The sequence below is a fragment of the Hypanus sabinus genome, unplaced genomic scaffold (assembly GCF_030144855.1).
Source record: "Hypanus sabinus isolate sHypSab1 unplaced genomic scaffold, sHypSab1.hap1 scaffold_100, whole genome shotgun sequence".
Classification (NCBI taxonomy): Eukaryota; Metazoa; Chordata; class Chondrichthyes; order Myliobatiformes; family Dasyatidae; genus Hypanus; species Hypanus sabinus.
This window is the reverse complement of record NW_026779051.1, coordinates 186,240-211,514: the sequence shown is the minus strand read 5'-3', so window position 1 is coordinate 211,514 and position 25,275 is coordinate 186,240. Positions and strand designations below refer to the sequence as shown.

The window sequence follows — 25,275 nt, the reverse complement described above, 5'->3', positions numbered from 1 at the left end:
GTTTGCGATGGGGCCCCAAATCCTAATAACTTTCTGCAGGGACACAATTGAAAGCATCCTGACCAGCTGCATCACTGCCTGTTATGGGAACTGTACTTCCTTTAATCGCAGGAACCTACAGAGAGTGGTGTGGACAGCCCGGCATATCTGCAGATGTGAACTTCCCACTATTCAGGACATTTACAAAGCCAGCTGTGTAAAAGGGGCCCAAAGGATTTTGGGGACCCAATTCACCACAAACACCAACTGTTGCTACCTGCTGCTACCATCCAGGAAACAGTACCAAAGCAAAAGGAGCAACAGGCTCCGGTCATCATCTTCCACCAGGTCATCAGACTGATTAATTCATGCTGATACAATTGCACTTTCATGTTGTATTGACAGTCCTATTTATTATTAATTACTATAAATTACACATTGCACATTTAGATGGAGATGTAATATAAAGGTTCCTACTGTTCATGTATATGAAGGATGCGCATAATAAAGTCAATTCAATTCAATCTCTCCACTATCTGTTCTGTCATTCTGCCTCCTATTCCCCTTACAATTTACATCACCCTCCCCCACACTAGCTCTAGCAAGCCTCACTGCTAGAATATTAGACCCCTTCCTGTTCTGCACCCCTAACTCACCAATCCCCTCTCACCCCTTTGACTTTCCTCTGCCAGGCAACTCCCCTCAACAGTTTCTAAAGTGGTCCCCCTGTGGTTATGGGGGATGGCCGCAAGAGTACTCTGCGATGGCTATTTAACCTCATTTCCTTTCCTGACTCTTACCCAATTTCCTGCGTCCTGCACCTTGTGTGTAACTCACCTTTCTTCATGTAATATCTATCACGCCCTCCAACTGCTGGATGATCCAGAATTCATCCATTTCAAGTTCCAACACCTTCAAGTGCAGGGTTACAAGCTGCAGCTGGATGCACATCTTGTAGGTGAGGGCCTCAAGGACACTGGAGGTCTCCTCACCTACCCACCAATGTCCCCCCTAATTTGTAATGACCAGTGTGCACATAAATCTTGTACTGTGCATTTTTAGCCAGTGACAAGATGTGCACAGTGAATTTTATATGGAGAGGCATTCATTTTAATAGCTAGCAAATCACTGTCGATAGGAACTTTGATCTCCTCTGGGTTCAATCGAGTTCATCTGCACTCTCACGCAACTGGTTTAACAGGCCTGGAACAGGTTGTTACGAAGGATGAACAGCTCTGATGGGCAGAAGGGTGCAGGGTTGCCCATGTCCCCCTCCCCTGGGAGAATTACAAACCGTTACTGTTGCCAGCCTGTTAATGAGAGAGAAAGAGATGGAGCAAAACATATTGGAATGGAACATTTGCTTCAGGCAGGGGCTAGATAACACCGGGGGAGAGAGACCATATTATGACTCCTGTAAGACTCACGGCTCCGGAGAGGGCTGTTTACTTGGTACTATTCTGTTCATTAAAATTCCTCAGTGGACAGCCCGAGTGGGCTGGTTTGATGGGCTCAGCCATTCAAAACTGATTGACACCTGAGAGCCTGTGAGTAGGGATAAAAGTGAGGTCTGGGGATACACCTCTCAGACGCACCAAGAGACACACTAGTGAGCACTGTTTAAGTGTTGGAACCCACGAGAAAAGTTGGTGACATCAGAGACCGAATGAAGAATTTTAACTCACAGTGTTTATAGCGAGGCCGGTGGGGGCTTGTGGGTGTGTCCACCCTTGCCTGGGTGACGAGTCCACCATAGAAGAATGGTCTAGCTAAAGGTGATAGGGGTCATACCTGAATGGCCACAACAACACATCAATAGATCAAGATCGTAAAGGAAGGTTTGCAAGACAATTACAACACATCAACCAACAACTACCTCAGCCTGTATGAACTGAACTTTATACTCACATATGACAATTCATTATCCCCTAGACAACGATAGCTTGTTTATTATTGATTATTATTATACCCACACTTTTAAGTTTAGTATTGCTAACGTGTATTATCTGTATATTTGCATTGTTGATATTGATTTGTATATTTTACTAATAAACACTGTTTTGAAAATAAACGGATACTTCTATTTTTGCTGGTAAGACACCCAGTTACGGGGTACGTAACAGGGTAATGAAGGATTTTCTCACCAGAGCTTTTGCACTTTGTTCATATGTGGTTTGCTTGCTAAATTACACTTTAAAAAGTCAGATTTCCAAATATCACTCCACTTCTGCCCACTTGCAAATTCTCCAGCAACTTTTGCATCACCACAATCCACACAGGTAACAACAGTTTCTATATTGGACATAAATATTTCCCCTGAACCCACCCCCAAATGACTGACAGTGGTGAACTCAGTGATGGCAATGCCAATGAATATGAAGGGAAGGGCAGTAGTCTGTCTCATTGTAGTCTGGCACATCTGTGATGTGAATGCTACTTGTTGCCAGGGCAAAGGTGTTTGATATCATTATGTACCCAGACAGAATGAGATAAAACATGTTCTCACTGGTAGAAAAGTCCAGAGCAAGAGGAGTTAGAACAAGCAATACACACAAAAGGCAGGAGGAACTCAGCAAGCCAGGCAGAATCTATGGAAAAAAGTGCTAATGTTGAATTCCGCCGGCATTTTGTGTGCGTTGCTTACATTTCCAGCATCTGCAGATTTCCTCTTGCTTGCGACTGGAGGTAGACCAAAGGTGATTTTCTCAACTGGTGATGTAAAAGATTTTGTGCCCTTTCTCTGAGTTCCCAAGCTGGAGCTCAGCTCTGTCTGAGAACCATCGGTTCCCATTCCCTGGGGCCCGTGTACGGATCGGGGGCTGAGAGAGAGGGAAGAGAGCAGGACTCTCCTGGGGTTGCGGGTCACAGGAATTGCCCCGAAATCGGTGTTTAAGGTAAAGAGACAGAAAATCGCTCTTACCTGCACACGATATTTCAAAGGCCTTCTGAGTACTGTGCGCATGCGTCATACTCAGAGACGCCACAACCCTGACGCCTGCGCATTTCATCTGTGCTTCAATGCCGGCCAAAAACTATAACGCAGGGGCTTATGGGTAGTCACGGTGCCATTAAACATTTCTGCAAGCACTGGTTTAATGTCCGTACCTCATTTTTTTTCGTGTGTATAGAAAAATCTGCAGCTGTTTTAACGCAGAAAGCGGCTCCGATAAACAATATACTCAGTATCAACGTGTATCTCATGCCAAAGTAAAATGCAGATCTGAAACGCAGGAGATTCTGCATTTTGGAAATACAGAGACGCACACACACAAAATGCAGAAGGAACTCCGCCTAAACGTTGTCTATTTATTCCTCTCCACATTTATTGCCTGATCTGTTAATTTCCACTACTATTTTCCAGAAATTAACCACCTTTTTTTTTTCGGGCAACCTGTTTCCAAATGTTTCCGATCTTTCTTTTGTAGCCACAGCCTGCTGGTTTGATTCCACCTCCTCCTCGTGAACTCCAGGCCCCATCTCTCTCTGGAGCCCCAAAGCCCTGACTAAGGCTGGCAACTCTTTGGTTTCCGACTGCACCATGGAAGATTCACTAGCTAGTCAACTATCAGACTTTAGAGATGCATTGTGTTGCGAGACCGCAGGTTCGTTTACTGTGAGTGTCGCTTTAAATGTCTGAGTGAGGCGGGACTGTGACGTCAGACACAAGCTGCGGCAGAGAGAGAGGGAGAGAGAGAGAGAGAGAGAGAGAGAGAGAGAGAGGGAAGTTGTTGGAACTTCCGCTTGTCACTGCTATGGGTTGCAATGCCCAGAAAATCGGGTTCATGATCGGCACGCCGTGCACAACGGATGTGTGACTGTCACTTCGTATAATCCATATTTGTGAATTTGCTGGAGTATACTGTGGTATCACTTTTGTTGGCCCTTACCTGGTATCGGGGTGTTCTACGGTAACCACTTGAAGACGGTATTCCTGTCACTGTCACCTGGTGATAGTTCGAAGTGGATTTCGGAACGAATCAACGGATAAGATCTTTGGCGACTGTTATTTCGTTTACCCAGCGTGGAATGTGTGTGGAATTCTTCGTAATTGCCCTCTCTCTACATGTTCGGGTGGATTTATAAATCTCTCCCCTCTCTCACGTATTCCGTGGATTACTGAACTTTTCTACCTTACCATTTTAGGACTTTAAGCATTGTTTCCCAAGCTTGATAGTTTGGAAGCTCTACGTACGTACATATATATACGATAACGCTGTTAACTTCTGTTTATTTCGTTTAATCTTTTATATTTGGAGTAGATACTGATAAAGATAGTGGATTTAACATCGAAACCAGACTCCATTAGTGACCTATTGCTGCTGGTACGTAACAATTGCAACAACCCAGCTGTCTGAGGCACAGTCCTTTAAAATTGGTGAAAATGACCCAAAACGTTGAAAAGAGCGGGGAAGAAGGAGTTTAACCAACTTCGTCCGGAGCCCTGAAGAACGTCAAAACCACTTTGAGCTCATCGTCTTGTTCAGCCCGGAGAAAATCATGCAGGAGATTCATGCAGGTGTATGAGATGATGAGAGGCATTGGTCGTGTGGATAGCCAGAGGCTTTTTCCCAGGGCTGAAACGGTTAACACGAGGGGGAATAGGTTTAAGCTGCTTGGAAGTACCTGCAGAGGAGATGCCAGAGCTAAGTTTTTTAAAACAAAGTGTGGTGCCTGTGTGGAATGCACTGCCAGCGCCGGTGGTAGAGGCGGATACAATAGGGTATTTTAAGAGACTCTTAGAGAGGTAAATGGAACTCAGGAAAATAGCTGTCTATGCGGTAGGGAAATTCTAGACAGTTACCAGAGTAATTTACATGGTCGGCACAGCTGTAATATGCTGTAGACTTCTATGATTCTATGAAATTCAACGGAAATCTCCTATCCCACTGTGTGGTGACTAGTTGAAACCTATCATCTCAGGGAGAGTGATAGGGGAATGGCACGGATAGGTTTTGATGTACTGATATGGAACAGAAACATGGGCAGGGGTAAGATAGGCCGAGTGGCTTTTCTAGCGTACATTGTGAGTGTGGTAAAGACAGTAACTACCTGAGACAGTGGAGTGAATACAGAACTGATTTATCTTTCACGGATCCACAATATTAAACACCAGTCTAGTTCAAGGCTAACATCAGCAGAACAGAAACCTCCAATGCTCAGTGACCAGGGTTCAGTCCTGGGTGCGATGAGCAGTCGCAAGAACTGCAGAATCTGACAGTAACAGTCCCTCATGAACCTGCAGCTGCCTTCTGTCACCGTGATGGTTATACATTTAACACGGAGCTGATTTGAACTTCCTCCCTGATGTGAAGTTGTTGGCGTTGCAGCAGCCGGGATGATTGAGTAAAACTCTTTGCTCACTCCGGACAGAAATGTGGCTTCTATTTATTGTGAACTCACCGGAGCATGACAAGGTGGGTTAACTGAATGAGTCTCTTCACACAAACGGAGCAGGTGAACGGCCGCTTCCCAGTGCGAAGCTGCTGGTGTATCTGCGATGGCCGACTGAATCCCTTCCAAAATGAGAGCCAGTGAATGACATCAACAGGTACAAACAAGCTGGATGAACTCAGCAGGTCGGGCAGCATCCGTTGAAACGAGCAGTCAACGTTCGGGCCGAGACCTTTCGTCAGTGAATGACGTCACACTGCTATCAAGTCATGGCAATGTATCAAATCAGATCGCGGACATGGACACGTGTTCGGGCTCTCCTTGCAGCGAGTGGGGCGCTGTCTTCCCCAACATCTCTGCCTCCACATTCAAGGATCGGTGGCATTCAAGTACTGGCGAACTGACAGATACAGCGGAACTAACGTGTTTGAGATTCCCATACACAAATCCTTTGACTTCTCTACACTGTTTACAAAGCACGTCAGTGGGTGAAGGACATTTCAACTCAGATAATTTTAGTCTCCATGGTGTCTTCTGATAAAAAAAAACTCTGTCACAGCTCAAAACAATTTGGAGGAACAAGATTTCATCTTCTAACTGGCTACAGTTCCGGCATCAGGAACAATATCAAACTCTCCGCTTCCCTCTGTATCAAAATGGATCATTCCTCCCCTTCATCAATCTGTGACTTTGCTCAGGTTGTCTATCTCCTTCACATTCTTAGAAGGATGAGAAGGGATCTGATTGGAACAGATAAAATTATTTACGGATTGGGCACACTGGAGGCAGGAAACATGTTCCCAATGTTGGGGGAGTCCGGAACCAAAGGCCACAGTTTAAGAATAAGGGGTAGGCCATTTAGAATGGAGTTCAGGAAATTTTCACCCACAGGGATAAGGATCTATGGAATACTCTGCTGCAGAAGGCAGTGAAGGCCAATTCCCTGGATGTCTTCAAGAAAGAGTTAAGTAGAGCTTTTAAAGATAGCGGAGTCAAGGGATACGGGGATAAGGTATGAACGGGGTACTGATTGTGGATAATCAGCCATGGTCACATTGACTGGCGGTGCAGGCTCGAAGGGCCGAATGGCCTACTCCGGCACCGATTGTGTATTGTCATGCACCACACACCTACTGATATCACATTTTATTTATACGGCTGCGACTAGGGACTTTCTGATTATTATGTCCCCCCGGCATCTGTCGGTGGTAAACTGATCACCGGTCACCTGATCCCAGTTACCGCAGATCGTAATGCGAGATTGAAGCCTTTTCTATTTATTTGCATTCCAAAGAAATGACAACAGTTCAGTTAAGTTTCCTCCTGAGGTTCCAAAGCAGACGCTCAGTCTGTCTAATATTTCCACACAATTAAAATGGGGAATTCGTTTTTTTCTTATCACGTACTGAGCTACTGTGAAAATCTTGCCTGCCGTACCATCCACACAGATCAATATATTACGACAGTACATTGAGCTGATATACGACAAAACAATAACTGTAACAAAGCATTATGGCTGCAGAGAAAGTGCAGTGTAGATAGACATCTGGTGCAGGGTCACGTCGAGTTACATTGTGAGGTTAAGTCCATTTTATCGGACTGAAGACCATTCATTTGGATTATAACCACAGACAGGAAGCCGACATTGAGCCTGGTGGAACGCGCTTTAAGGCTTTTGTGTCTCTTCCCCGATGGGGGAGCGGGTTTGCAGCAAGAATGTCCAGGTTGTGAGGATCATTGAGTACATCGCCTGCTTTTCCGAGGCAGGGGAAGTGTAGGAAGAGTCCATTGAGGGGAGGCTTGTTTCTCTGATGTTCTCTGCGCACCAAAGTTCTCTGCAGTTCCTTGCGGTCATGGGCAGAGCAGTAGCCATACGAAGGCGAGACTTATCGACAAGAAGCTCAGAGACCTCGGCCTTCACCCTGTCTTGTGCAGCTGGATCCTGGACTTCCTGTCAGATCGCGAGAATGGGCTCCCTCACCTCTGTCTCTCTGACCCTCAGCACACATACCCCACAGGGGTGTCTCCTTGCCCCCTCCTTTACTCTCTGTATATCCATGACTTGTGTCGCCACCCACAGCTCCAATCAGTTTATTAAATTTGTGAGGACACTGCACTGACTGGCCTAATCTCAAACAATAACGAGACAGCCCACAGAGAAGAAGTCATCCCCCCGACACAGTGGTGTCAAGAAAACAATCTCTCCCTCATTGTGACAGAAACAAAGGAGCTGGTGGTGGATTACAGGAGGAATGGAGACAGGGACCAAATTCAACATTTCCAAGTCCGTTATTGCACATTTTAATATTGAACATGACAGAACGTATTGTATTTAAAATACGGTTAATGACATATTTATAGATAATAGATTGTTACTGACAGAGAATCGTATCATTGTTTGTTCCGTGTGTTATCTGAATGTACTTGTCTGTGATGCTGCCACAAGTCAGTGTTTCTCTGTACCTGTACCTTCCCGTACTTGTGCACTTGGCAATAAATTCAACAGGACCTGAGAAATCTCAGTGAGATTTGATTAGTGATGATAATCTCGGCAGCTCGGTAGGTCGAATGTATGAGACAATGAGTACACTGTTAAATGCAAAATCCTGAACTCTGTTGATGATCAGAGGGATCTCAGACTCCAAGTTCATCGCTCCCTGAAAGAGACTGCACAGATTGATCGGGTGGTTAAGAAGGCAAATGGCGTGGTTGTCTTTATCAGTTGAAGCATTGAGTTCAAAAGTCGGGAAGTTGTGTTGCAGCCGTTACGAGCCTGCGGTCGTTCTGTGACTGTTTCTTTAAGAGCGCCGGCGTGAGGAGGCGGGACTATGTCGTCAGTCACAGGCTGACGGCGCTAACTGTGGATTAACCATGAGAGAGAGAGGGAGAGATCTGCAGACAGGCAGTCGGCTAGTCTAAAGAGAGAAGGAGATACTGGAAAAGCTGATAGCTTCAGTTTGTCGCAGCTGTGGCTTGGAACTCTCCTATGCCCAGAAGAGTGGGTTGACCATTGGTGCACAGAACCACAACGAACGTGTGTGGTTGTCACTTGTGTTAACCCTTGCCTGGGTATGTTGTACGGTAACCCCTGGTAGACGGTATTCCTGTGACAGGTCACTTTCGCTGATAACTCGTATATGGACAGATTCAACGGATAAAATTTTCGACGACGGTTATGTCGAAGTAACGGCCTTTTCTCTACGTTTCACCGTGGAACTCAAATATCTCTGTCCCATCATTTATTCCGGGGATTACTGAACTTTTCTACTTTACCATCTCAAGACTCTGAGCTTTGTTCCCTCAGGCTCGATAGTTTAGGAGTTATAGTTAAACATATACACACATAACACTGTCACCTTTCCTTTATTTCGTTGTTACTATAAGTAGATACTACTTCACTCCAGTGTGAACTCTATTGCTGCTGGTTCGTCTCTAAAAGTAACAGTTCGTAACACAGTTTTAAGACCACATCTGAAGTATTTCATATAGTTCTGGTCGCCCTCATTCTCACAAGGGTGTCGGGGCTTTGGAGGAGGCGCAGAAGCGGGTTACCAGGATATTGCCTGGATTAGTGGGCATGAGCTGTAACGAGAGGTTGCACAAACTTGTGTTGTTTACTCCAGAGCGGCGCAGACTGGGGTGAGACTGGATGGACATATAGGATTACGAGAGGAATAAATAGAGTGGACAGACGATATATTTTTCCTGGGGGTGAAATGTCTAATACATTTAGGGTGAGAGGAGATGTGAGTGGCATGTTTGCTTCTTTCCAAAGAGTAATGGACAGCTGGAGTCACTGCCCCGGGAAGGGGGGGAGGGGGTGGGTGGAGAGAGAGAGAGAGAGAGCGCGCGCGCGCGCGCGAGGAGGAGTCACGTGATCCGATTTGCCCCTCCCATTTAACCACAGATGAGCTGCAACTCTGCGTCGCTTCCGAGGCCCCGCCCTCCGGATGATGCGCCTAAATCTTTGCACATGCTCACAGTCTCCAGGTGGGTTGCGTTCTGCGGATTTGGGATCACTGTCTCGGGGCAGAAGAATCGGTGAGTATTGAGACCGATCCCGGGCGGGGAGATCCGATGTTGGCCTTGAGCCCCGAAATGAGGGCCTATTACTCATTTAGTACCCAGTTATCTGGGCTCTTCAGAAATGTATCGGCTTCACGGAATCTGCATTAAGCGATCCAAACCAGGAGAACTGAAAGGGGAGTCCCGCCAACAGGTCACGTGAGGCTGTGTGCCGCAGATCTGCCCCGCCCCCCGCTTTGTGACGCACGATCACGTGGTGTGTTGCGAACAAGGTTTACAAGAATAATCTCAGGAATGATCGGCTTTATGTATGAGGAGCATTTGATGGTTGTGGACCTGTGCTCAATGGAGTTCAGAGGGACAGTGGGGTTGGTGGAGGGATGTATGGTTAAGTAAACCTACCGAATGCTGGAAAGCCTGGATACAGTGGACATGGAGAGGATGTTTCCATTAGACGGAGAGTCTGTGATCTGACAGCATAGGCTCAGAATAAAGACGCTTCCCTTTAAAATTGAGGTGAGAAAATTTCTTCAGCCAAAGGATGTCTGATCTGTGGAATTTGTTGCCGCAGAGGGTAGTTGAGGCTGCCATTTGGTTATGTTTATGACAGAGATTAATATATTGATGATTGCTAAGTAGCTTCAGGGTTACAGGAGGAAGGCAGGAATATGGTGTTGGAATGAAAATCAGCCATGGTTGAATGTTGGGCAAACCAGATTGATCGAATCAACTAATTTTGTTCCTGTATCTTGTGTCTTACCATGACTGAATGATGGCTCCTTCTTCTCCCATATCTTTTTGTGACGTGTGAGTGACAATAAAAGATTGTTCACTGAGATCATTATATTCAACATTTAAATTTCAATGAGTTTTGCTCTTAGTCGCATTAAGCAGAAATGTTTGGTTCTCCTTACTATTGTCAATGTGCTTCATTATTTTTCATGTTAAAGTCAGACCAGCGGTGAGAGATTTATTGGAATAAAAACCCCAACTGGAAGCAAACCACGACTGAAGATGAGGGAACATCAACAAGTGAACCAGCCCGAGGATTGAGAGCATCAACTGAAGAGAATCCATCTGACTCGGAGATTCCAGTGATTCAGTCAGGAGAAAGTTTGGTGAGTCTCATTTACTCAAACACTGGTCCTTTAGACATTACATACCTGTACAAAGGATGGTGAGAAATAGTTGGAGGGAGACTGAATGTGCCCAGCAGAACCAGTTATGCCTCTGTCAGACCCAGTTGCAATCACTCCAGGTCTGGTAATGTGCTTCCAGCAGCCCAGCCCTTTAAAACCACTCCCATTCTGTGGAAGTCGAATCTGGAAAAAGTCACTCAAAGACCATATAAATACAAACTCTTTACTTCAAGCACCTGGGACTTACTCAGTTAGTCGTTCAAACAGGAACAGTCTGTGACTGTTCCCGCCCAATCCACTAACTGACTAACAATTCCCCTTACACCACAGGTATATCTGTCCAGATACCCACCACACAAGGCAGGTTGGAACCAAAGTTATTTACTATATTACAGACCCTTAAGATAAATTACAAAATAGTTATAACGGCTTACACACACAGGACAGACTGAAGCTGTCCTATCTCTACGCATGAGGGCACAATTCAGATAAACATCCAGAAACCCTAGCTAGCTACCCTCAAGAAGAAATATGGCTCAGCATGGCTTGGTACATTGGCTGATCATCAGCAATTTCTTTCAGAGGAACAGGCGGCTATTGTTTAAGGAAGTGTTAACCCTTTTACATAGTTCACCACTCCCTCCTTTTGATCATTACATGATCAAGCAGTAATTTTTTCACAGAGAAAGCAACCGTGTACAACATTGACTTATCAATGGATAAAAACAGTGCACAACAGTAAATATAACAATGATGTGCACAACTATTAAGCCATAATGCAATATCATGCCTCACATATTACCAAACAGGCCTTCAAATACTAACATTTCGACCCTTCGGTGAACCTGTGTAAATCCTGCCCTACTTTCTTGATGCTATCAATCTCCCTGGCAGTGTGCTCGGAAAGGGATGTAATGTTGGTAGACTCATCAGGGATATAGGTGCAGCATTCTATGTCACTAATAGCACAGGTTCCCTCTTTCTAAGTGAAAATAAAATCTAAAGCCATATGATTCTGTATGACTGTTTGCTGGATTGCAATCATTTCAGTGGATATTTCTGTTACTTGGGTCTCTGTTTCTGTCAGAGCTTCTGCAGTATTGTGGCCGGCTCCTCAAGTGCTGTAGCCAAATTGATTATCTTTGGTGGATTCCTGGCTACTCCACAGGAGAGAAAAGTGATCATCCAAAATCACTCAGTCTCAGTTATTCCTCTCCGCTGCTAGGCCCCTGCAAGTATGGTCAGGATGCATGTTTCCCAGTCTAGGAAGTTGTGTTTGGTGGGAGCCTGAGATACCATCCCTCAAAACACTGACAGCCACAATCATCTCTGACTGGACCACAGTTCCTCATCTCTCTTCCCCTGGCGTAATTTGTGAAAGCCCAGGCTGAGAGTTCCTCACTCTGGCTGAGAGGGATTACTGACATTGGAATCATAGTTTTACTATGCTGCAGAATTTCGGCACAAACCCAGCAGGCCCCTAGTACTACCTGTTCGGCATCGGTGTGACAGTGACACAGAAATGTGTTAAAATGGGGACCCTGGATGCTGGGGTGATCCCTCTCAAAGACATAAACACGAACACCAGTGTTACATACCTGTAACAATTTAATTGAACCAGCAGCTATAGACCAGACATGGAGTCTGGTTTTGATATTAACACCACTATCTTTATTTGTATCTACTTATACTATAACAACTTAATCAAAACAATCAAAAGGGACCTTTGGGTTCAAATCCATACATCCCTCAAGGTTGCTGCACAGGTTGATATGGTGGTTAAGAAGACCTATGGTATGCTAGGCTTCATTAACAGGGGATTGAGTTCAAGAGTAGAGAGGTCATGTTGCAACTCTACAAATCTCTGGTGAGACTGCACTTTAAGAGTATTATGTTCAGTTCTGGTCACCTCATTATAGGAAGGAGGTGGACGCTATGGAGAGGGTGCAGAGGAGATTTACCAGGATGTTGCCTGGTTGGAGAACAAGTCATATGAATCAAGGTTAGCAGAGCTGGGACTTTTCACTTTGGAGAGTAGAAGAATGAGAGGGGACTTGATAGAGGTCTACAAGATTATGAGAAGCATAGACAGGGTGGATAGTCAGTCTCTGTTTCCCAGGGCAGCAATAGCAAACACCAGAGGGCATATGTACAAAATTAAGGAAGGGAAGTCTAGGGGAGACATCAGTGGTAAGTTTTTTTTACACAGAGGTTTGTGGGTGCCTGGAATGACTTGCCAGGGATGGTGTTGGAGGCTATAACATTAGGGCTATTTAAGAGCCTCTTGGACAGGCACATGGATGAAAGAAAAATAGAGGGTTATATGGTAGTGTGGATTTAGTACATTTTTTTTAAGGGTTATATGGATCGGCACAACATGAAGGGCTGAAGGGGCTGTACTGTGCTGTAGTGTTCTATGGTTAACAGTGTTATGTGTATACATATGTGTAAATATAACTCCCAAACCATTGAGCTCAGGGAATACCAAGCTTAGAGTCTGAAGATGGTAAAGTATGAAAGTTCAGCTCATCCCCCGAATAAATGATGAAAGAGAGATATTTGTAATCCAAGGTGAATGTCGAGAGTAGGCAATTGCTTCCAATTCCACAAGTTCCACGGTGGTAAAACAGGATAACAGTCGCCGAAGATCTTATCCGTCTTCGTTCCAAATCCACATTTGAATTATCACCAAAACTAGCTGATAACAGGGGTACCGTCTTCAAAGGGAACTACCACCCAGGCAAGGGTTAACACACAGGTAGATTCCACAAGGTACTCTCAATCCCGATCCAACACACAAAGTATTACCGACAGTGATTTCCACAGAATACCTTTCTCACAAGTGGTCACCAGATAACGCACCCAAATCCAATTAAGGGTTAACAAAAGTAGTAGCCACGGGATACTCCATCAAAATCCCCATATGGATTATAGGAATTATCACCAACAGTGATTTGTCACGGGGTACCCTGTACAAGTGAGTTACCACCCCCAGGCAAGGGTTGGCACAAGTGGTCTTCACAGGACACTGCCAAACATAAAGATCCACTCCAGTGGATCAAACCAAGTGACAATCACACATTCAGTATTGTTCTGTGGGCACAGGAGAGTTCAAACAGCGAACTTCGGCCACTAGGTCCTTTGTTTCCAACCTTCCATCCTCTTTCTTTCTCTCCGTCTGACTGTCTGTCTCTGACTGTCCTTGCTTAAATAAAGCAAACTCCGAGCTAGGTAAACACAAGCTGTGAGCAAGTGTAAACACGCTGCAGAGTCAAATAATTCCACCCCTCCCTCTCTCTCAGTAAGAATCAAACAGCAGCTGAGAAAGCTGGCGGATGACATCACTCAGGCACTCTCTCTTAAAATGACAGTCCATGGCAAGAAACCTCGAGGTTCGACACACCACTATCAACCAATACATTTTCCTTTATTCCGAGAGAGCCCTTCTACTCAGTTCCTTCAGTAACACGTTTGTAGTCTGTTCGATATATCCACCGAGATTGCCCCTTCAGTCTCAGAGCCGTGGAGTGGTCAGTAACACCTAATATGCTCCTCTCCACCAAGTTCTGAGTTTCCCTCAATCCCAGTTCTTGGTCAGGTCAAAATTCCCAGGTTCTTGGGTGGGATAGTCACTCCTCTCTGCGTGGTAGTTCTCTTCCTTGTAAGCCAATCGTACCTGTGAATGTAATGCTTGGAAAAGTTTGTTTAGTTGGCATATGCATTTCCCCATCTCTTCCCCTAGGGTATGCATATCCAATTTACCTGGTAGACTTTCTGAGAACAATGGTGCACAAGGTCTTGGTCCACAGGGTGTCCTCATGGGCCGTCCATAAATGATTTCAGTTGGTGACAACACTGATTTCCCCTGTGGGGTGACCCTCATGTGGAATAGGTCTAACAGTAGGACCTTCAACCAAGTGAGTCCAGTCTCCGCTGTTAGTTTGGCCAATTTACTCTTCAGAGCGCCATTGACACTTTACAATAAGCCAGCGGCCCGTGGGTGGTGTACAGAGTGGAATTGTTGCTTGATAGCTCGTTTGTTACACACCCCTTCGCTTGCTTTCGCCACGAAGTGTGGGCGATTGTCAGAGCTCAGCATCTCTGGCAGGCCGTACCTGGGAATTATATCCCGTAATAATACCTTCACAACAGTCATAACAGTATTATTGGTAGTTGGAATAGCTTCAATCCATCTATTAAATACTTCTGTAATAACTAAGCAGTATCTATAGCAATGTATTCTAGGCAATTCAGTAACATCAACTTGGCACTGCATGCACGTTTTGGCCCATTCACTGACCTTGCGGAGTCCGTGCCAAACAAACCTGTCAAAATGGTCAAGGGAGTCGTACCCGGTGTGCAGGGTGCAGGTTAGCAACCATTCCCTCCTTTTCCAGGTGTGTACATAATTGACCAATATAGGTAAAAACTGTGTAGGAACACAAACCTGTCCCACTGTGGTGTTCCAAAAACCTGGGTCGGGGTCTTTCTGGCACCCCATCTGGGACCACAGCTTGCACTCCTCCTCACAGGTGTCCCCCTGAGAAGTACGTAACTCTCGCATGTCTGGCAAACTTGTTCTGCCTGAGTCATGGAGGATTGCTTGATGGGAAACCGAGGAGACTACAACTATCGAGGATTGTGCAGCACTTTTCGCTGTGTAATCTGCTAAAGCATTGGGTTTAGTGACCTATTTGGACATGCGGGTGTGGGCCGCACATTAATAATGGCCAGAACTCAAGGTAGCTGTGGAGCAGTGAGTAAGTTGTTTACAAAGGTGGCATTACTAATGGGGTGGCCAGAGCAAGTCAGGAATCCCCATGTTCCCAGAGAGCCCGGTAGTCATGTACAACTCCAAATGCATAACGGGAGTCCGTGTAATTGTTCTCACTTTTATCTGTTGCTCGGATACAGGCACAAGTCAGAGCAAACAGCTCAGGCTTCTGGACGAGACAGCTGTTTCAAAAGAATCCCGCTCAAATACTTCACTGTCAGTTACTATCGCATCACCAGAATATTGTTTCCCTGCTGGATCCACAAAAGGGCTTCCATTCTCATAAAACATTGCCTCGGGCTTGAGGGGATATAGCAGAATGGATGGGAATCTCTGTCCTCTTTTCATGGTGATCCAGATGGGGGGCAGTTTTAGAAATTAACAAGCAAGGCCAATTTCATGGCCTGAAATTGCGCAAAGATGGGGTACAGCCTCTTGGGTTCAGTCAATATTAAAAGAGTGTCTTACCAGATGTCCTGTCTTCACCTGAGTCCTTCCAGTATCAGAGCTGGCATGCGGCCAAGTCTGGCCAGCCTCCCTAGGTGCTGGAGGCTTGTTGCATCAGGGTGTAGGCAAGGAACCCTAGGCTCTTTGGCTTGAACCCAAGGCAAACCCTCACGGTGTATGGGGAACCACCTGTCCTGTTTGTCACCAAAGGAAATCCGGAACTTCGGCCAGTAGTACAATGTTCTCTCTTCCTTTATCCACTCTGTGACTGGGAACTTTGTCCCTAGAGGGGTGCATAATACTGGCTTTTCTCAATCCCCCTGGAATTCCACCTGCAGTGGCTGTGTATGTGAATACGTGTGTTCCGTGCCTTCGAACCCAGACAGAGTGATTGTAGTGTTTGATAGCTGGAATCCATTTTCCGATATTACTTCCTGATTGAGAGTGGCTGTGGTTGCCGGCATATCAATCATAAACGGAATTGGAATTCCAGCAACTTGCAATGTTCCGTTGGGCTCTTCCTGAGGGATGGTACTCACGGCAGGAAGCATCCTAGCTTGTTAATTTGAAAACGGGTTGTTGTCCCCACCTGTCTCTTGGTAGGTTTTTCTTCCCATTTCTGATCCCCAGATATCGCCCTCTTGTGTCCTTCTTCCCACTGAACATCTACACCGTTAATATTAGTTCCCTTCAGGGTAGATTGGGATTTGAAAGTCAGGTCCCAACAATATGTTAAAGCTCGTCACATTCGATTTTGGTCATTGTCAGGCCATCCATGTTATTTGTTTTAATCATGTTGGCTAACTTAGTTGGTAAGTATTGGAGCAGTAGGGAGTTAAACTGGGGGGACAGATTCCCGCCTTTAAAGGCTTGGTCAGATGTTGTTCAGTCCTCAGATGGAATCAGCAATCAAATGGCTGAGCATGGTGCGATGAATGTGCTGAGCTGTGTATATCATAAAGCAAGAAGCATCGTAGGAAAGCCAGATGAGCTCAGGGCAGGGAATTATGATATTGTAGCCATGATTGGGACTTTGTTGCACCCAATAGTCTGAGGGATTTAGAGGAACAAGTTTTTAGAGAGATTGCAGACCATGCCAAGAAACAAAGGTTGATGCAGTAAGTGATTTTAACTTTCCATATATTGACTAGGACTCCCATAATATAAAAGGACTAGATGGGGTAAAGTTTGTCAAATGTGCCCTTAATCAGTGCATAGGATTCCCAACGTAGAAGTGTGCAATAAGCTGTTAGGAAATGATCCAGGGCTGATGACAGAAATTAGTGATCGTAATGCCATGAGATTCAAAAGCAAATATGGAAAAAGAGAGGTCTGGACCATGGATTGATGTTCTAAATTGGAGAAAGGTCAATTTTGATGGTATCAGAAAGGATCTGATAAGTGTGGTTTGTGACTGGCTGTTTTCTGGCAAAGGAGTACTTGGTAAGTGTGAGGCCTTCAGAAGTGAAATTTTGAGTGTGTTGAGTTTGTATGTGTCTGTCAAAATAAACGTTGAAAGGTAACTGATGCAGGGAACCTTGGTTTTCAAGAGATATTGAGGCCCCGGATATTTTATTCTTCTGAATGCCTCAGACTGTTGGGTGCTACCAAGACTCATTAATGACTACAAATCATAAATCCATGCGAGCTCATCTGACTTTTTTTTTAGTCATCTTCTGTTGGTTTCTAAAAGCTTCCCAATAGTTTTTGCTCTTGGTTGTTTGCTCTCTCTTTGGTTTTTCTGTTGCTTTGGCTTCTCATTTTAACCATGGTTGTGTTCTCCTGCCTTTCCTATGCTTCCACTTCATTGGGCTGCATCGATCACTCAGCTGCCGAATTGCTCCCAGAAACTCCAGCCATTGCTGCTCTGTTGTCACTGCTACCTTTCCCCTTACAAGTTTGGCCAGCTTCTCTGTCATAGAAACATGGAGAAGTTCAGTAGAGAAACAGGCTATTTGGCCCACCTAGTCAATGCCGAGAACACATTTAAGCTGTCTAATTCAACTACCTGCACTGGGACAATCACCCTTCATGCCCCTACCATCCAAGTACCTATCAAACTTCTCTTATTGTTGAAACCGGGCTTATATTCACCACTTTTGCTGGCATCTCATTCCCCACTCTCACGACCATTTCATTAGAGAGCTTTCCCAAATGGTACCGTTAAATTTTCACCTTCCCCACTTACCCATGACCTCTCGTTGTCATCCTACCCAACCTCAGCGGAAAAAGCTGTTTGCATTTACCCTATCTATACCCTCATAATTCTAACAGATCCTCAAAGCAAACTTACTTTCTAATGCTCAGAGCCTTTTTTAGGTTTATAAAGTGATGAAGGGCATTGATCGTGTGGATAGTCAGAGGTTTTTCCCCCAGGGTTGAAATGGCTAACACGAGAGGGCATAGTTTTAAGGTGCTTGGAAATAGCTACCGAGGGGATGGCAAGGGTAAGTTTTTTACCTGGAAAATAGTGGGTACGTGTAATCCACTGCCAGCAGCGGTGGTCGAGGCAGATACAATAGGGTGTTTTAACAGCCTCTTAGATAGGCACATGGAGCTTAGAAAAATAGAGGGCTATTTGCTAGGGAAATTCTAGGCAGTTTCTAGAGTAAGTTACGTGGTTGGCACAATGTTGTAGGCTGAATGGCCTGGAATATGATGTAGATTTCAATGCTCAATGTTCTATGTTGAACAGTGAAATAACATCTCTTCTTTAATCTGTACAGTGTCCATGATTTTAATGTGGCTTTTTCACACTCCAATAGAACCTTTGTCTATCTCCTGAGTAAATAGAGATGAAAACATATTTAAGATCTCCCCCATCTGCTTTGGTTCCATACGTGGATTGCCATTCTGGTCTTACAGTGAACCAACTTTGTGCCTTACAATCCTTTTGCTCTTAATCTATCCCTGGAGTCCTTGATGATTAATCTTTTCTGCAAGGGCAACCTCATGTCTTCTCTTAGCCATCCTGATTTACCTCTTATGTGTTCTCTTGTGTTTTTTACACTTCAAAAGAACCTGCCTGCCGATCCCTGTTATGCAACTCCATTTTGTGCTTCACCAGTGTCTCAATATATCTTGAAATCCAAGGTTCCCTGCAGTTTCTATCTTTACCTTTTATTCTGACAAACACATACCAACTTTGTACTTTCAAAATTTCACTTTGAAGGCCTCCCACTGACCAAGCACACCTTTGCCATAAAGCAGCCTGTCCCAGTCCACAGTTGCCAGATCCTAGTGTCTTAATTCCAGGTGTTGATCCATTCCCTGAACACATCCACCTTTCCTATCATGCACCTTGCATTGAGATATACAGGGCTCAGCATATTCACTGCATCATGCTCAATGTTTTTCATTCCTGACTTTGTCTGAGTTCTGAACAACACCTGTCTTCAAAACCCCTCCACTATCTGTTCTGTTATTCAGGCATCCATTCCCCCTGCAAATTTAGTTTAACCCCACTTACCCCCACCCCCCAACATGCAGCTGTATCATCCCTTTGTTTTGATAGTGTTTTGATCACTCCCAGATCAATAAAAAGGAGGTGCATTAGGAACAAATGGGCTACTTATGAGATACAGGAAATTCAAGTGAACACTGATGAAAGAAGGCATGGATTCTGCAGATATGTTAAGTGCAAAAAATTGCAATGGAAAAAATTAATCCTTTGCAAGATCAGAATGGTAATCCATATGAGGAGACAAAATAGATTGGGGAGATTTTTTCTGCATTCGTATTTACTCAGGAGATTGACACAGAGTCTGTAGATGTGAGGCAAAGTAGCATCAGCTTCATGGACACTGTACAGATTACAGAGGTAATCTTGTTGCCGTATGAAGGAAAATTACCAGGAATATATCCCCAGTGCCTGACAAATTGTTCCCTCGGACCCTGTGGAAGACAAGTGCAGAAGTTGTAGGGGCCCAAGCACAGATATTTAAATCATCCTTAGTGACAGGTGAGGTACTGGAAGATTGGAGGACAGCCAATGTTGTTCTGCTGTTCAAGAAAGGCTCTAAAAATAAACTAAGAAATTGTACCTTGGTAAGCTTGACATCAGCAGGGGGAAAGTTATTCTAACATATGTGCAGGAACTGGAAATAAGTATTTGGATCGATGTGGACTGATTAAGGATGGATAGCATAGCTTTGTGCATGGTAGGTCATGTCTAACCAATCTTATAGAGTCTCGAGGAAGTTATCAGGGAAGTGGATGAAGGCAAGGCAGTGGATGTTGTCTACATGGACTTCGGCAAGGCACTTGACAAAGTCTTATATGGGAGGTTGGTCAAGAAGGTTCAGTCACTCAACATTCAAGATGAGATAGTAAATCGGACGAGACACTGTCTTTGGGAGAAGCCAGAGTATGGTAGCAGATGGTTACCTCTCTGACTGGAACCCTTTGACCAGTGGTGTGTCATAGGGATCATTGCTGGATCTGATGTTGTTTGTCATCTATATCAGTAATCTGGATTACTGTGGTTAACTGCATCAGTAAATTTGTTGATGACAACAAGATTGGGGTGTAGTGGACAGCAAGGAAGATGATCATGGCTTATAGTGCGACCTGGACCAGCTGGAAAAATGGTTTGCGAAATGGAAAATGAAATTCAATGCAGACAAGAGTGAGGTGTTGTATTTGACTGGTTGGGCACTGAGGAGTGTTGTAGAAGAAAGGGACCTGGGAATACAAGTCCGTAATTCACTGAAAGTGGTGCCACAGTTAGATAGAGATGGAAAGAAAGATTTCGGCCCATCGGCCTTCATGAACCAAAGCACTATCAACAGTAGGTAGATGTTATGTTGACTTGTAGAAGGTATTGGTGAGGCCTAATTTGGAATATTTTGTGCAGTGTTGGTCACCTACCTACATGAAAGTTGTAAAAGAGGTTCTGAGAGTTCAGAGAAAATTCACAAGGATGTTGCCAGGTCTGGGTGACTTTGGTAACAAGGAAAGATTGAACAGGATAGGATTTTATTCCTTGGAATGTAGAAGATTGAGGGGAGATTTGATTGTGATAGAGGGGCATAGATAGACTAAATGCAAGCTGGCTTTTACCACGGAGATGGTGTGCGACTACAACCAGAAGCCATGGGTTAAGGGTGAAAGGTGAAATGTTAAGGGGAAATGTGAGGGGAAACTTCTTCACACAGATGGTTATCTGGGTGTGGAATGAGCAGCCAACACAAGTGGAGAATTCGAGCTGAATTTAAGGAGGTTTGTGTAGGTACCTGAATGGTAGGGTTGTGGGAGTGGGCAGTTTAAATAGTTTAGCACAAACTAGATTGTCCAAAGGGCCTGTTTCTGTGTTGGTACTTTTCTGCAAGGGCCTGAAATAATTCAAAGATTCACTCTGTGTCCATTGAACAGCTGTGTGGACCAACTATTCATCTCAGCAGGAAATTTTTATAAGGCATTAAAACTGTGGCACTTTAAGTTAATAATACATATGGGAAAATTCCAGCTGCCCATTAAGAAAGACTATTTGTGTGAGAATGTTTCAGTTACTGTGTGGCCAGGCACCCATGCAGCTCAGCAGGAACAGGGAATAATACCAATGGAGAGAGCCAAACTGAGCCAGGTCACAGATTTGAGATGGCAGAAATGCCCCATTCCTATAGAAACAAGAAGAGCATCAGGGAATTGATGGTTATTCCAGATACCAGCACTGTGCCCAGTTAGAAGTTGATTTCTCTGTCCAACTTGGGTGGAACCTCACTATAACAGTGTGATGCTGGATCAAACCTTGGCAACTCAAGTAATCTCATCTGAAGTGTTGTCCTACTCCCGTTGATGCATTTTGTAAATCTTTTTACAGGTTAAAAACGAGAAGGAATTTGTCTCCCAGAAGCTCAAACATGGCACACCAGTTTTGCTGTCTCTGTCTAGATATTTAAGAGGTGAAGCAAGGGATTCAATCAACCTTCCTATCTGATCAGACTACGGGGCAGGATTCACTCAGTCATTTGACCAACTGGCACCTCCATTATTTTACACAGGGGAGAGCCCATTCTTCTGCTCAGGCTGTGGGAATGGATTCAGTCAGTCATCTCAACTGAAGGTACATCAGTAAGTTCACATTGGGCAAGGTCATTCACCTGTTCTGTGTGTAAAAAAAATATTTAGTCTGTCATCCCACCTGTGGACCCACCAGTCAGAAGCTGGTCATCTGCTAAATTTCTGGGGAAGGATTCACTCGGTCATCTGACCTAATGGCTCACCAGTCAGTTCACACAAGGGAGAAGCCATTCACCTGCTCAGACTGCGGTAAGGGATTTACTCGGTCATCTGACCTAAAGGTACATCAGCGAGTTCACACTGGGGAGAAGCCATTCACCTGCTCAGTCTGTGGGAAGGGATTCACTCGGTCATCCTACCTGCAGAATCATAAGCAAGTTCACACTGGGGAGAAGCCATTCATCTGCCTAGAATGCGGGAAGAAATTCACTTTGTCATCCAGCCTGCGGAGTCATCAGCGAGTTCACACTGGGGAGAAGCCATTCATCTGCTTAGAATGTGGGAAGAAATTCATTTCGTCATCCAGCCTGCTGAGTCATCAGTGAGTTCACACTGGAGAGAAACCGTTCACCTGCTCAGAATGTGGGAAGGGATTCACTCATTCATCCAGCCTACAGAGACACCAGCAATCTCACACTGGAGAGAAGTCGTTCACCTGCTCAGTCTGTGGGAAGGAATTCACTCAGTTATCCAACCTGCAGAGTCATCAGCGAGTTCACACTGGAGAGAAGCCATTCACCTGCTCAGAATGCGGGAAGGGATTCACTTTCTCATCGACACTTAAGGTACACCAGCGAGTTCACACCAGGGAGAAACCGTTCACCTGCTCAGACTGTGGGAAGAGATTCACTTTCTCATCTAACCTGAAGGTACATCAGGTGGTTCACACTGGGGAGTGGCCGTTCACCTGTTCAGTCTGTGGGAAGGGATTCATTAACTCAACTGAACTGATAGTTCATCAGCGAGTTCACACTGGAGAGAGGCCATTCACCTGCTCAGACTGTGGGAAGGGATTCATTAAGTCAGCTGAACTGAAGGTTCATCAGCGAGTTCACACTGGGGAGAGGCCGTTTACCTGCTCAGACTGTGGGAAGGGATTCACTTCCTCATCTAACCTGATGACACACCAGCGAGTTCACACCGGGGAGCGGCCGTTCACTTGCTCGAACTGTGGGATGAGATTCGCACGGTTATTCACCCTACAGTGTCACCAGCGAGTTCACACTGGGGAGAAGCCATTCACGTGCTCAGACTGTGGGAAGAGATTCACTCAGTCATCTGACCTAAAGGCTCACCAGCGATTTCACACCAAGGAGTGTCCATTCACCTGCTCGGACTGTGGGAAGGGATTCACTTTGGAATCGACTCTAGTGAAACACCAGCGAGTTCACACTGGAGAGAAGCCGTTCACTTGCTCAGAATGTGGTAAGGGATTCACTATGTCATCTCACCTACTGATTCACCAGCGAGTTCACACTGGGGAGAAGCCGTTCACCTGCTCAGACTGTGGGAAGGGATTCACTATGTCATCTCACCTACTGATACACCAGCGAGTTCACACTGGGGAGAAGCCGTTCATCTGCTCAGACTGTGGGAAGGGATTCACTTGCTCATCCCAACTGAAGGTACATCAGCGAGTTCACACTGGGGAGAAGCCATTCACCTGCTCAGAATGTGGGAAGAGATTCACTCGGTCATCCCACCTACTGAAACATCAGCGAGTTCACACTAGGGAGAAGCCGTTCACCTGCTCAGACTGTGGGCAGGGATTCACACTGTCATCCCACCTACTGAGACATCAGCGAGTTCACACTGGGGAGAAGTCGTTCACCTGCTTAGACTGCGGGAAGGGTTTCACTCGGATATCCAACCTGCAGAGTCATCAGCGAGTTCACACTGGGGTGAAGCCATTCACCTGCTCAGAATGTGGGAAGGCATTCACTCGGTCATCGCACCTACTGAGACATCAGCGAGTTCACACTAGGGAGAAGCCATTCATCTGCTCAGAATGAGGGAAGAGATTCACTGATTCATCCACCCTACAGAGACACCAGAAAGTTCACACTGGGAAGAAGCCATTCACCTGCTCAGTCTGTGGGAAGGGATTCACTCAGTCCTCCACCCTACAGAAACACCAGTCAGTTCACACATTCTGAGCTATTCACCTGCTCAGAATGTTGGAAAGGATTCATTCAGTCATCCCAACTACTGGCACACCAGTCAGTTCTCATTGTTATTAATCCCTTGCTTTTGCTTGCTGAGGACATTCATTTTAAGAGAGAGAGTGATTAAGAAGGCAAATCAGTCTGGCTTGCAGCTTGTTTACATCACTCACAGCTTGTTTAGTTTTAACCGAGGAATCAGACACTCAGAGTCAGACGGAGATAAAGGAGGGAAAATGGAAGGATCGAAACCAGGGAACTAGTGGCCAAGAGTCACTGTTTAGAGCTTTCCTATGCCCACAAGTGTGGGTTAAGTATTGATTCACCATGCATCGAATGTGTGGTTGTCACCTTGTTTGATCCATAGGTGTGGATCAGATTTAAGGTATCCTGTGAAGACTACTTTTGTGTTAACGCTTGACGGGGTGTGGTGTGATAATACACTTGAAGATGATACCCCTTGTGACAAGTCACTTTCGGTGATAATTCGTATGTGGATTTGGAACGATGAAGCATAAAATCTACAGCAACTGTTCTCTCATTTTACTACAATGGAACCTTTGGAATTCGACGTAATTGCCTTCTCTCGACATTTACCCTGGATTACAAATATCTCTCTCTCGTTACCTATTCCGTGGATGAACTGAACTTCCATACTTTACCATCTCAAGACTCTCAAGCCTTGTTTGGGAGTTATATTTTGTTACGCCCCAACCTCTGAGGGGCCGAAGGGTACAACGTAGCCCCCTCCTTTTTGAGAATCGCAAGATCGCTATGAATTCAGGTCAGGAGACCCAGGAAATGAGAGAAAGACACGCAGAATCCACATGGGGTTTTTAATGTCCCAGCCCCTCAGCGATACAAAGCCACGGGAAATGGTCATTGTCACTTGGAGATGGAATAGTGTATTGAGTTCCGTACTATTTAGTTGAAGCCCTCAGGGAATGAGCCGAGGGGGCTGGCTGAGAGATTGCATCATTCCAACCTGATTGACATCTGAGAACCTGTGAGTAACGATAAAAGAGGGTCTGGGGAACAACCCCTTTAGATGCACCAGGGAAACGATAGAAATCCCGTCTGTCCATCCTTGCCCGGATGACAAGTTTTCCACGGAACGGCTTAGCTAAAGGACCGACTACAAAAACAGAACTCTCGAAGGATTGACATCATAAAAAGGAAAGCCGGCAAGTTTAAAACATCTCTCTCTCTTGACTCCAACAAAAGGCTGCAGCCTGCACAAACTTGAGTGACTTTTATATTTCCATCGGACAATACATTATCTCCTAGACAACGATAGAATTTTTTCTTATTGATTATTATTATACCCGCGCTTTTA

General features: G+C 45.1%; 1 long non-coding RNA gene and 1 pseudogene across 2 annotated transcripts in view; one reads left to right on the top strand and one right to left on the bottom strand.

Annotated features, from left to right (window-relative positions):
• The window catches only part of LOC132386091 (uncharacterized), a 42,740-nt gene extending 39,772 nt beyond the window's left edge, over nucleotides 1–2,968 (bottom strand). Inside the window, exon 1 of one of the 2 annotated variants that reach the window (XR_009509401.1) lies at nucleotides 2,900–2,968. This is a non-coding gene — a long non-coding RNA (uncharacterized LOC132386091). Of the gene's footprint in view, nucleotides 1–1,664; nucleotides 1,774–2,899 lie in introns of those variants that run through there. The other variant, XR_009509402.1, reaches the window with a different exon arrangement.
• Nucleotides 2,969–9,668: 6,700 nt separating this feature from the next.
• LOC132386088 (zinc finger protein 850-like) lies at nucleotides 9,669–24,359 on the top strand (annotated as a pseudogene).
• The last annotated feature ends 916 nt before the right edge of the window (nucleotides 24,360–25,275 follow it).